The sequence below is a fragment of the Anser anser genome, assembly GCF_964211835.1.
Source record: "Anser anser genome assembly, chromosome: 2".
Taxonomy (NCBI): domain Eukaryota; kingdom Metazoa; phylum Chordata; class Aves; order Anseriformes; family Anatidae; genus Anser; species Anser anser.
The window spans coordinates 18,090,074-18,104,094 of NC_139721.1; positions in this window are offsets into that span (position 1 = coordinate 18,090,074).

Sequence of the window (14,021 nt, forward strand, 5' to 3'; positions counted from 1 at the left end):
AAAGTTTAAGCATATTATTAAGGGTATTACCAAATGCCTCGTGAACACAGGCATAGGGCATCAATCACCTCTCTAGGAAGCCAGTTCCATTACTGGTTCTCATGGCTTTAAAACAAACAAAGAAAAAAAAAAGTAAAGTAAAGCAGAGGGCATGGTAGGAATTCTAAGATGTCCAACAGCAGCTAAATATATTCAGAAAATCCATCTCAGCCATTATGGCTTCAATGTATGAAAGAAAGATTTGTGTAGTGACCAACTCATGTCTACAGTCTAGGCAGATCTGGGAACAAGCCCCTTAGTTTCCTAGCTAAGGCTGTACTGTACGTAAAGTGCAGTGCAACCAGATGTTAAAAACTGCCTCTAACAAAATTCTGCCACAACTCTCCTTGTCCCAGGATCTGTTCCATCTGCATGCTCTTCAGTCATTATTTCTCTTCCCACCTCTTTCTGTAAGGAAAGCAGGATGAATAATTGTAATTTTCCTCTCACTTTGTTGCCAAATGATTTTAAATCAGAAAAAAAAATCTAAATACTATACATACTCTCTTTTATTTTTCTTCTGACATGCTACCTCCAAATGAAGAGTAAAGATTTAAAATTAGATATATATATATATATATATGTATTATACTTTCCACTATAGTAGGGCAGGAAACATAATTACACAGATATATTTCCATATTTAATTTTAGATGAAAGCAAATATGAGAATATAATGAAGTTTTCAGGAAAAAAAAAATCATGCCTCAACACCCCCTTTCTTGGTTTGACACATTGCTTTGCCACTCAGGAAAGGGTAGACTTCTGGTTCTACCTCTCCTCTTGTGTCTCCGACCAGGCCAACAAAACCCACTGCTGCTTATATACTTGTCTCGGTTATTTTTTTTCCTGGTGTCTCTGAATGGCCAGCTGATCACAATATTTCTGTGCACTGCCCAGGACCCTGGGTGATTTCTTCAGTGGAGCTAATCCATATTTACACTACTGCAAGGGTAGGACTTCCTTCTCAGCTTAACTCTTTCCTCCGTTTTTCTCCCAATTCTCCCCAATGCTCTTTCCATCTATACACGTCCTCCCACATTAAGAAGTGCTTTCTACTTCATCCCCTGTCCCAGGCATTTGGCACCCTCCTGGGGATAGAGACAGGTTGAGGCTGGGCTGGGATATGGGCACACGTATGGGCCTGGTTTGGTTTGTGCCCACGGCTGCGGGCAGGGCAAGGCTGCGAGGAGGTTCAGACTGATCCTGCTGGGGCCAGGCTGGAGGAGGGGCTGACAGCCCTGGGGGCTGAAACAGGGTCCTGGGCCCTGGCAAATATGGGGGAGCCTGAGAGGACAAGGCAGGGACAGTCAGGGCTGACAGTGCCCTCAGGCAAAATGTACTGGAAGATCCTGATAAAGAACCAACTAATTTATGGATTTGAAAAAAGAAAAAAAAAAAAATAATAAGAAAGGGATAAACCACAAAGAATGCAACATCTAAGCACAATGGATGTACTCCTCAGCAACTAAAGCAGCTGATTCTCAGAAACACGCTGCCTGGCCCTTTCTGCTAAACTTAAGATACGCAGTCACAACTATCATGCCTTGTCTTTTCCTTTCTGCCAATACAAGACAACATATTTTATGAATTCAGCATAATTTAGAAAATGCACTCCAACAACTGATACACAACCTTCAGTAGACTACAAAATGATTTGATATTTTGAATTACTCCCATTCTTTCCCTACTAAAGAAGTTTCAATCAGAAGTTCACTGAAACAAACCCAATTTAATACAAAAGGTTTGTGGAGACAGTGTTCTTTGTTTTCTTAATACCACAATACATCAGTGCAGTGAAAGAAAGGACACAGAAAGTCATGTATGAAACCACAGCACCATGAAACAAGTGAATATTTCACGAGGCAAAGTGATACGGGGAGGAGGAATGAAAAATGAGTTACTAATAAGTGTTACTCAGACGCACCACGACCTGCAACTGGCCTGATAAGAAGGTAGAATTTGGTTTCAGTATTCGTTAGAGAAGAGAAACAAGGTGAAAAACATGTTTTTCTAATGCATTCCTCTGTCCTACATGTTCATATGTGAAGCAGCTGTCTTCCATCATACTCTCCTGGCAATGCAAAAGAGCAATCATGCTGCTGTATTCTGCACTTGATAACATATTTGACTCCTAGCAAGAATAGAGTAGACAAGATGCTAAACTTTTTCCCCAAAACAGTACTAGCCACTAGCATCTTTGTCACAAAATCTTTTAATTCAGTACACTATAGTTCCAAATATCCTTAGGAAATCACTTCCAAACATCTAAAAGTGCATTACAGAATCACTGTAGTAAAAAAAACTTTATAGTCCCAGAAAGATTAGTAATCTTGTTCTATTTCATATTTTATCAACTTCGCCTGGGACTTTTTGGATGTTGAGAAGAAAAAAATAATAATAGTAATAATAATAGTGAGAGAGCAGTTATAACCTTAAGCTACGGAAAAGAAATGAGATAAACAAACAAAACAATATAAATAAAAGTAGAATTCTTTCTAAGAACATTATTTCCTCAGTGAAGAGAAATTTAATAAACTATAATATTACCCTACTTTTGATCAAGGGATATTGTCCCTCTCTGAAGTAAAGAGGTATATTAGATAAGATCCTCTCTCCAGTTCCCTTACCACTTGTAGTCTAACCTGAGCAGGCAGCTCAGCACCACACAGCCACTTGTTCACTCTCTCCAGGTGGGATGGGGGAGAGAACTGGAAAGGTAAAAGTGAGAGAACTCATGGGTTGAGATAAAGACAATTAACTAAGTAAAGCAAAAGCCACATGCATAAACAAAGCAAAACATGGAATTCATACATACTTCCCATCAGCAGGTAGGTGTTCAGCCACTCCCAGGAAAGCAGGGTGCATCATACATAATGTTTTTTTGGGAAGACAAACACCATCACTCTGAACATCCCCCACTTCTTCCTTCTTCACCCCAGCTTTTATTGCTGAGCATGATGCCACATGGTATCGGACATGCCTTTGGTTAGTCTTGGTCAGCTGTCCTGGCTGTGCCCCCTCCCAGCTCCTGGTGCACCCCAGCCTCCTCACTGGCTGGGCAGCACAAGAAGTAGAAAAACCCCTGGCTCTGTGTGAGCACTGCTTTGCAACAGCTAAATCATCAGTGTGTTATCACCACTATTTTCATCAAAAATCCAAAACACAGAATCATACAAGCCTCTATAAAGAAAATCAACTCTATCCTAGCCAAAACTATGACACCACTTCAGGACGAAAAGAGGAAAATAATCTCACTTAACTAACACTTTAATTTACAATTTAAACACAAATCATTTGCTTTATTTGTTGAAAAGGAAGGATAACATGAACAGATAGGAACATCACCAGAAACTTATCCTTAACACACACCATAACTCATTACTTTGAATGCATTTACTTTTAGAATTTAAAGTGCAAGTTAAAGAAAATCAAATATGGTTGCTTACAACTTGCAAAGACACCACTTCCATCTTTCTGGTAAGGTGTACCAAGGAAGTGCAAGCCTTAAAACACTACGCATGGCAGACTGGCTCAGTTTCTTCTTGATTAATTACTGAAACAGAGCTCAGATTTTATTGAATACCTAATTATATGTAAAAGTCTAGAGAATGTTAAAATATGTGGAGTTGTTTGTTGTTGGTGGTTTTGTTTGTTTGTTTTTAATTAATCAGTGAAACAACAAAATACAAAGCATTTATTCTTCCCAGAATTGCAAGTTTTGTAACAAAACATTTACTATGAAGAAAGTTCTGGAGATAAAGCACTTTTTTTTTTTCTTTTAAACATAGCACTATTGTTTTTCCCAGGTGATGTCCTTTCTTCAAAATCAGTGAAAATCATGGGCTTCTGTATGTTTTAGCCTCTTTGGGGGAAAGAAATGAATTGAACTTTAACTGTGACCACATTACATGTCATGTTTACTAGACTGGGAACTTTTGTGAGATCTTCAAATATCTTGATAATGCAAATATTCTGGTTTTGATCAGGCAAGAAAAGCTTCAGAGCAACCTTTACTGTAGTAAAGAATGTGCTAACCAACGTTCATTGGGTGAGTTAATATCTTCTTCTCAGCCAATAAATAGAACTAGAAAAATATGGTAGTTTGAACAAATGCAGCATTTCAGACCGAAAAAGAAACAGCAACTTTCAGACCTTAAAAACACTATTATGGTTGGATAGAATTTCAATAACACCAGATACGACAAACCATCTCAGAAGTCCCCTATCCCTTGAAATAACAGATCTTAAAAGAAAATCTTAAGAATCATTAATCTTTTTCAATTTTTGCACTTTAGAATAAGACCAGAGAGTCATTAGAATTAGACCATTTTACAGATATATTCTGTGAGGTTAAGAATTCTCAGGGAGAGAGTGTCAACATATAATTTCAATACTAAAAATTATATATGAGGCAAATATGGTCTTGCAGACTGAAAGCTCCCTTGGCTTTGTGCTAAAGAAAAATTGCTACATGAGGATGCAATGATTTTTTTTCCAAGTCACATTCTACCTTGTAGCTGGATCCATATTCTGATGCGGTAGTCCTGAAAGCATTTATTTCTGCAGAGGGAGAGAGATGTGTATAAGAAATCTTTCTATGGGCAACATTATAGTTTATTTATTTTATTTTTTTACACAAAGAACAAAGACTAGAATTCAATTCTGGAAGCTAAATGATAAGAAGATGATGAGGAATATTCTATCATGAATGCAGTTCTAGCCTCAGTATCTGGAATTCTACCACAATGCACAGTAGCTATAAGAAAAGCGCAGTTCTCTTACAAAACAGTAACTATTCATATACATTTTAAATCTGGGCACATCTGGAATTTTCATATTGAAATTAATGGAGAAATATTTTTAAGGATGTTGTGATATATCAGTTATTTTCAAACATACTTTTATACTGAGAAAACTACGTAGGTGAAAAAATGAATGTTTCCCTAGATATGAAGGGTAAATATCCTGAAGATTTCTGTACCTACAATGAGAATTAGGTTAAGGAAGTACTTTTTTTTTTTTTTTTGGGGGGGGGGGAGGGGGAGAATTACATAATAATTACATAATAATGTTAGGTTAAGAATTCTACTCAAGAGACATTTATATTAGCAATATGATGAGAGTCTTCACTGAAAGAAGCTCTGTTTGGAAAACTGTATCACATCCCTGCATTTCTACACAGACTGCCCTGGAGTGCATCCTTTATCATTATAATGGTGAAACCTCAGCCCTAGAGGTATATACACATCCCTGTGATCGCGTCAGTTTTGCTTAGGAGGTAGTTCTGCCAAGTCTTGTTGCCCTTTACCTGATGTACAGTTCACAGTTTCTCTTATGTACCTCCAATGATAGCAAAGTTTAAATTCCCTTGGGGAGTTTCTCCTTTATGCATATGGGCATGTAATTATAACACTGATTAATCACTGATATTGTAAACAATTTTTAGCAGAAGCGTGCATTAAAAAATTATATGAAATATTTTCAAGTTCACAGCTGAACATTAATTATTATAATAGATTTTGAGACCTCTGTAGGTCATTTGGAGAAAAGTTATTAAATTTTTCCTAGCTTATCTTGAAGTTATCAAAAGAATGACATTAATTATTAACAAGATTTATTAAATAAATTTTAAAAAATGTGAAGAAGTACAGGTAATGATTAGTATTGCTGCTCAGATGGCAGCACTAAAGTACTGGACTGAAATTTGATACAAAAAAAAATAAAATTACAGTGCCAGGTCCACATGGCTTCACTCTCATACATGCCAGGACACAACATACTTGTAGAGCAGTGGAATAGTGTATCAATACCAGCAGACAGAGACTACTTTTCTTCCTGAATCAAGTGTCCTCTGTCTTACAAATTAAGCAAATGATGCATCTGCATCTGGCTTAACTGCTGAGCTTGACTGAAGAACTTAAAAGAAGTCCAAAGGCAAATTTCCAAAGGCAAATTTCTGAAGGCAAAATATACCTCAGAGTACTTTCAAGACCGAGCAAAGCAAATTTGTTAGATCTCTACTGAAATTGCTATCTGAAGACAAAGTGTAGTCAGACCTTATAGGCATAAAATCACAATAGGCAGCTAATGTGTAAGAAATATTTTAGAAGCCAATACAAAGGGCACAGCTTCCTGTAATCAATCAAAAATATTTGTACCAAAGCTTCAAGCATGAGTCCCAAACTTAGCAGACTGGTGAGGTTCCAGAACAGTGACAATTGTGAGGGCTGCAATACATTTTATAATGATACTGGGGTTGTTGTACTAATGAAGCAGGTGATCATGCATCACACCAAATATTAGGAAAAATGTCTTTACCATAAGCGTGGTCAAACACTGAAACAGGCTTCCCGGAAAGGTGTTCAAGAGGCATTTGGATGCCTTTAATAATATGCTTTAACTTTTGATTAACCCTGAAATGGTCAGGCAGTTGGACTAGATGATCTCTGAAGGTCCCTTCCAACTTAACTATTCTAGCTCTAACACACAGTAAGTTATTTATAGTTATATAGGCCTTTTCTCACACCGGTGGCATCCACACAATGTAAAACATCCACATTCCACTAATAAGTATTCCTGAAAATTCTTCTGTACAGGTTTAAGTAATGACTGAGCATATTCTTCATTTTTACTACTTATATCTATTCTAAATAATAAGTGGATCATAATAGGGCAATTAAAAATGTTGCTTGCATATTATCAGCATTCAGGTGTAGTGCACTACATGTCATTTGCTTTACTCATCTAAGGTTGTTAAAAAAAACACAACAGATTGGAAACCTGGAGAATTCTGAAAAATACTGTTATTTAGAGAAGCCAACCTTCTCATCTACAGAGGAATATATCAGATTCAAGAGTATTTATCCTGTCTCACTGGAGATTTCAGTCTTAATCAGAACATTTGAACTCTGTCCTTTCCATTTCTAGTGAAAGCTTTCTACTAAATAAATAAATAAAGAGAGTACTTTACTACTTTACCAGGGGAATATGGTTTCAACACAAGGGTCTAACAGAAAGACTTTAATACAAGGAAAAAAAAAAAAAAGGAAAAAAAAAAAGGCCAACTAACATATGTTTCATAATTAGAAATCAATTCTAACAAAGGATCAGCAAAACAGCTTCACACAGACGGAAAAGAGGTGTCAAATGAGTGGCAATAATACTGGAGACACTGTTTGGAGACTGATTTTCTAAATTTCAGAATTAAGAATATGTGGCTAAATTTCGTATTTTGCTTTCAAAAACTGGTGACCGGATATATAAATGAAATCTGAGTTTGATATTCTTTAATAAATAAAAAATGATTTATTCTGTATATCTGACCAATGGAGATAAGGAAAAAATATACAACACAGTGAACAAAGGAATAGTAGGAGGAGAGGGCACACTTTAGTTCTTAATTCACAAAATTAAATATCCAAAAGTCAGGAAATGTACATTTTAAAACCAAATGTGCTGGCCTCTTTCTGCTTCACTGTGAAATCTTTTTAGTCTGGGCTTCAGCCCCTATGAACTAAAACACAAAAATGTAGCTATTTGTATATTATATATTGAGGCTTAGACTGAATATATGCATTTTTTTTTTTCAATATGAAGGCAGACAAGCACTGCAAGAGAAGTTGTGCAGTCTCCATCTTTGGAGGTTTTCAAGACATGACTGAATAAAACCCTGAGTAATCTGAACTGATCTCACAGTATACCTTGCTTTGAGTAGGACACTGGACACAAAACAACCTGGGGTAACTTTCAGCCAGAACTATTCTATGATCCTGTGATACTAAAATTTCCTGAAACAAGTATCTAGAATCTTTTGGGGCGCATTAAACACAGCATAGCCAACTGGTCAAAAGAGGTGATTCTTCCAATGTATTTAACACTGGTGCAGCCTTTTTTTTTTTAATAAGATGTCAGAAAAGACATTTGTCAAATATTTGTATAAAAGCCTAGTAAAAAATCAGGACCATAAGTAAAAATAAATAAGCAAACACAGAAGGAGGAAAGGAGACTGAGCACTTAATCACTCTTTCTAAAGTCATGGTATATCTTGAGATTTATGTTAGGAAATCAGTTACTTTGATATATATTCGTAAAAATAAGTTTAGAACCTGCTACAACAAATTGGTCCCCATTGGAAAGTGAAGAAAAAGCACTTTGTTAAAAAGCACATGCATAAATGCATGAAAAGAAGTGTTTGATAAAGAAGATTATGTGTTAAGTTTACTTAACATAATGCATAGTGCATGTTCAAGTGAGTATTCCATCACTTTCTCTAAACTTCAAACTCCCATGGATTTAGAAAGTAATTCAGTATTCACTTTGCTTAGCACAGACTAATCTCAAACAAACACTGCAGATTTCTAAAGGACATTGTGAATGTGCACTTGACAATGGAGAAGGGAAAAAAATTAAGAAGAAGGGAAGGGAAGGGAAGGGAAGGGAAGGGAAGGGAAGGGAAGGGAAGGGAAGGGAAGGGAAGGGAAGGGAAGGGAAGGGAAGGGAAGGGAAGGGAAGGGAAGGGAAGGGAAGGGAAGGGAAGGGAAGGGAAGGGAAGGGAAGGGAAGGGAAGGGAAGGGAAGGGAAGGGAAGGGAAGGGAAGGGAAGGGAAGGGAAGGGAAGGGAAGGGAAGGGAAGGGAAGGGAAGGGAAGGGAAGGGAAGGGAAGGGAAGGGAAGGGAAGGGAAGGGAAGGGAAGGGAAGGGAAGGGAAGGGAAGGGTGTGAGTAACTCAGTTGGAAGGAGAAAAAATCTTTCATTCTCACTTTCAGAGAATCATAAAGGTTGGAAAAGGCCTCCAAGATCATCTGGTCCAACCATCCCCCTACTACCAATGTCACCCACCAAACCATGTCCCTAAGCACCACGTCCAACCTTTCCTTGAACACCCCCAAGGACGGTGACTCCACCACCTCCCTGGGCAACCCGTCCCAATGCCTGACTGCTCTTTCTGAGAAGAAATGTCTCCTAATTTCCAACCTGAGCCTCCCTTGCTGCAACTTGAAACCATTCCCTCTAATCCTATCACTAGTTATCTGTGAAAAGAGGCCGACCCCCAGCTCCCTACAACTTCCTTTCAGGTAGCTGTAGAGAGCAATAAGGTCTCCCCTGAGCCTCCTCTTCTCCAAACTAAACAACCCCAGCTCCCTCAGCCGCTCCTCACAGGACTTGTGCTCCAGGCCCTTCACTGGCTTCGTAGCCCTTGTCTGGACACATTCCAGGGCCTCAGTGTCCTTCTTGTACTGAGGGGCCCAAAGCTGAACACAGTACTCGAGGTTCAGCCTCACCAGAGCTGAGTACAGGGGGACGATCACCTTCCTGGTCCTGCTGGCTACACTATTTCTGATACAAGCCAGGATGCCGTTGGCCTTCTTGGCCACCTAGGCAAACTGCTGGCTCATGTTCAGGCAAGCATCAGTCAGCACCCCCTGATCTTTTTCTCTGCACAGCTTTCCACCCACTCTCCCCCAGGCCTGTAGCATTGCATGGGGTTGTTGTGGCCAAAGTACAGGACCCAGCACATAGCCATGTTGAACCTCATCCCATTGGCCTCTGCCCATCCACCCAGCCTATCCAGGTCCCTCTGCAGGGCCTTCCTACCCTCCGGCAGATCAACGCTTCCCCCCATCTTGGTGTCATCTGCAGATTTACTGGGAGTGCACTCAATCCCCTCATCCAAATCATCAATAATGATATTAAAGAAGATGGGCCCCAACACTGACCCCTGGGGAACACCACTCGTTTCCCCAACCTAACCACATATTTTTTAAGATATCTAAGAATCCATTAGAGAGTTTGGTTATTTTTAACTTCCACATACTGATAAATAACTATTTTCTATTTTATTTTAAGACTGTTGTTGTTTTCAATTAAATTAAATCTCAGTAGGTTTCCTCTAACCTAGCAATAGCTGTTTTAGGTGAAAGAATGTTAGATTTGGAATTAGGAGTGTCTATAGGACACTTAATAGATTAAGTATTATATGAGCCACAAATATTTATAACAGAATGGAAGCTATTTGCATTTTAAAATTATTTCATAAATTTTGACCAAAAGAAAGGTTTCCTATTGATCTTATACTAAGACAATGCAAGACTACCTGATATTCTGATATACTCATTAATTGCTTAATTTCTGCAGTACAAGAAGATACGTACAAGAAGATGTTAATATCACAGAACAGCACTAGCAGAAAAAGACTCAAAGTCTCTCAACCAACTTAAAGGACTTGTGAATAAGTGAGAAGATAAAGGAGAAAATAGGTTGTGACTTTTAGTTTCTCAATTTTAGGTTTAGCTCCGCATCTTCAAATGTCCAATGTGAAGTAGAACAACATCATAGATGCTGCAGTTGTGCTTTTTCAATGCAGACCCTTAATGCATAACTGATTTCACACCGATTATGACACGTGTGTAGACATCTAGTAATACATATTTGAAAACTTATTTTAAAATTAGTACTTGCTGAATGGAGCTTTTTCAGTGAGTGAGTCATTATTCACTGAAAAAATGCAATTTTAAACCAAATTTGATTTGAGCTGATGAGCAATTTTCACTGAAATGAAAATGGGAGAATTTAAAAAAATACTCAACATTGTTTTTTCTGATATGTACAGAACTTTTTGCTGTTGGTCATAAGGAAGAATTAAATGTATAGAATCTAGGAAGAGATGATCATCATAACAGGGAACAGAATGCATTTTTACTTTGGTTTCGTCCCCAGATATAAATATCCCTTTCTGAAGGGATGATTATTTATCTAACCTGTGCAATGTAGAAACATTGGGAGCTAGTCTCTGCCATTGCTCATAACCAGCAGGTACAAGAGTTCCCTCAGTGTACAGGTACCATAATTTCTTACCCTTTCAGCAAACAAGAAGTCTTAAAATAGGTTTCACTTACCTGACAACATTAACTCTTTCTCATACATGTTGAATCGGTGACCTTCCATCCAGTCTCTTTTGCAAATTAGAGGTGATCCTCTAGACCTCATTTTTCTTTTAGTCTGTATTTCAATGAAAAAAAATGAATAATTACCATGAAAAGTAATACAAAATAATTGGGAGTAATTTTGAGTTTCCCTGGTCTTTTATGTTTATGAGTCAAAAAAAGAATTAAAATTGTTATTATTTTTTATCTTTACCAATCTCTGCTTATAATGCATTGTCTTATGTGTTGTCTGTTTCTACACAACTGCAGGCTATTGCACCAAGAGATGAGTCTGTAACAATTTTTTGTTCAGATGTCAAATACAATTTACATTTTCAGTGACAACATTTTGATATCTCTGAACTGAAACATTTCATTTCTTGTAGTAGAAGTGATATACTTAGCTTTGACATGACATGAAAAACTGCCACCCTGAGCCAGCATCTCAGCAGACCACTATATAGTATATCTGAAACTTTAAGCTCTTCTTAGGCCGGGAATAAGTTCCTAATTGCTGCCGATTGTCCCCTGTGAAGGACTGAAGTAATGGGTTCACAGGGGTATAATGTGACCAAAAAACAAGCCTTAGACAGGAACGATAAGGTGAAATTCCTCAGCTTTAATTCTTATTCTTAATTATTAATTGAATGAAAATTTACAGATAGGAAGTTGGGAGTTTGGTTAACAGTTTTGTTATTTAATGCATTCACTTGCAACTACAATGCACTATAATGCAACTACAACAATAAAATCATGTTTTCCTTCTGAGGTTCAGAAAATTCCTCTTAAAGAAGTCTGGAATCAAAATATGCAAATATCCCATAAAACTGAAAAAAAAAAAAAAAGGAAAAAAAATCTAGCAAAATAGGTGTGCTTTTTGTTTGTTTTTGTTTGTTTATTTTTTTTTATTATATATAATGAAAATCTGATTCTATCACTTAGGCTTTACTTTACCTATGCCAGAACAGCTCTGTTCCCAAGGGAAAAGGCACTAGCCACGACATCTTGTAACAAGAAATACTCAACTCACAATCATATAATGTGGTTAAGACTTTTTCTCAAACCAAAATGCCATTTGGCCATAAAATAACTTTTTAGCTACCCTAGAGAAAAATTTCTCCTGAGATAAGCAAGATAGCTGAAGATTACTTAGTAAACCAGAGTGCAAACAGTGTAGTAGGAAATTTTTAAGACTTGTACCTTGCTACATTATAGGTTATAGTGATTATAAGTTGCCATCATTCAAGCAGTTCCCAAACACAACAGAGCAGTTTGAGTTAGGAGAGTAAGGATTTTGAAAGCTTTTAAGCTTAATACCTTTACAGGCTCAATAGCATCTAACATAGTTATAGTCCACAACTCTACAAAAAAGTTTCTATCACAAACCAGTTATCCCACAGAGGTAATAAAATGGTCTCCACTAGAAGCTGCCCTTTAGGCAAAGGGATGAAGAAATGCATCATCCTTTCAGCACACTCTGTTCTCTCTCTTCTATTACTTGATGATCAATAGTGTACCTCAACACTAACTATGGAAAGTAAGATTTCTTGTGCACTGCAGGAACTGCATACTGATGATCTTCACTAAAGTCAGTAAACAAAAAAGAGCTGCACACAAATTAATAAATATTTTGGCTCTACTACAGAGATGTGTGAAGACGTACTATAGAAAAGCACAGCATTAAGGTTTTCCAGTGAACACTCTTAGATTGGCTACTCTTCTCAGGGCTTCAGCTAGTGAAAGAGTTCCCATTAGATGTTTACTGATGTTCACTGATCCTTGTAAGCCTTGATATATAATACTGTACTGCATTCATTTTTTAACACCTAACACTAATCCAGAATATTAATAACTGTTCTTGGCACACAGTTCCAGGTGTTCTTGATTAATTCAGTCTAAGGTCTCTGCCCTCTTTTTCTCCATTACTAATTAGTGGGCAAGGCAAAACTTTGCACTCTCCAAGTATGCTCTCCCAGCTATAAAATACACTGACAACTAGCTTTATGTTGCTAATGCACTTTGGAGAATCAATCATTGAATATCAGATAAAACATTTTAACTGTCCTAATTACAAGTTATTTTTACTTTTGAGTGTCTGATGTAATATTGGTCAGTCATTAACAGCAGCATTTATACATTTTCACATCTTATATTATAATTTTTGCTTTTGCTGTGTGCTGTAGTAGTCTTGACAGAATCTCAGAAATTTTGATAGCAAAACAGACATTTTAATAGACATACTGGGCAAGCTTGAATAAATAAGTTAAGTTTCCAAGCAAGAATCAGGTGAATTGAGGTCGTTAAGCTAATTGCTTCAATATCAAAAGTTCCTGTTTAGCTGCTTTGTATAATACAGGATGTATCTAAGTAGATGCGGCTTAAAGTTATTGCTCCCTGGAGTTTTAACTCTACTGACTAAGAAATACTCCAGCCTGAGCAGCGTGGTGATTATTTCCTTTCTAAGCTTCACTGGATCCAGAGGAACCCAGGCATTCCTCCGAACATGCTCAAAATGCCCATACACTCACAAATAAATGTAGAAAATTTAAACCTCTCGTAAATAAACTTATGACCATTGTTCTGAAATAACTAGATGGTGAGCAACTGCTGTTCACCTTTCTGAAGTGGTAACCTAGTGATTAGAAGACTTTCCTACAAAACACGATGTTTTCCAAACCCCCCAATACCTGTATTTCCTAAACACACATATTCCAAATAACTGGTAGTGAGGCAAAAATGTAAAGGAAAACCACCCTTCAAGTCTTGATTCCCTTGTGAAGCCAATATGGAAGGAAGGAGAGAGAGGGAAAAAAAGAGAAACCACTTTCCTGCGCTATTTCTGCATTTCATTCAGCTATATATCTAATATAAACAGAAAATCAATCCTATAAGCTGTGGCCAATGAGTGTCTGAAACATGCAAATAATGTCTGTTGGTTCTACAAACTTCTTTACGTGCTTTCTCCTTTTACCCTGTAAAGCTTGCATTCTTTTCTGCACAAGTCAGCCATAACAGCAGACTGCAGTCCCAGCATAGTTTAAAGCCTTTGAGACTGGGGC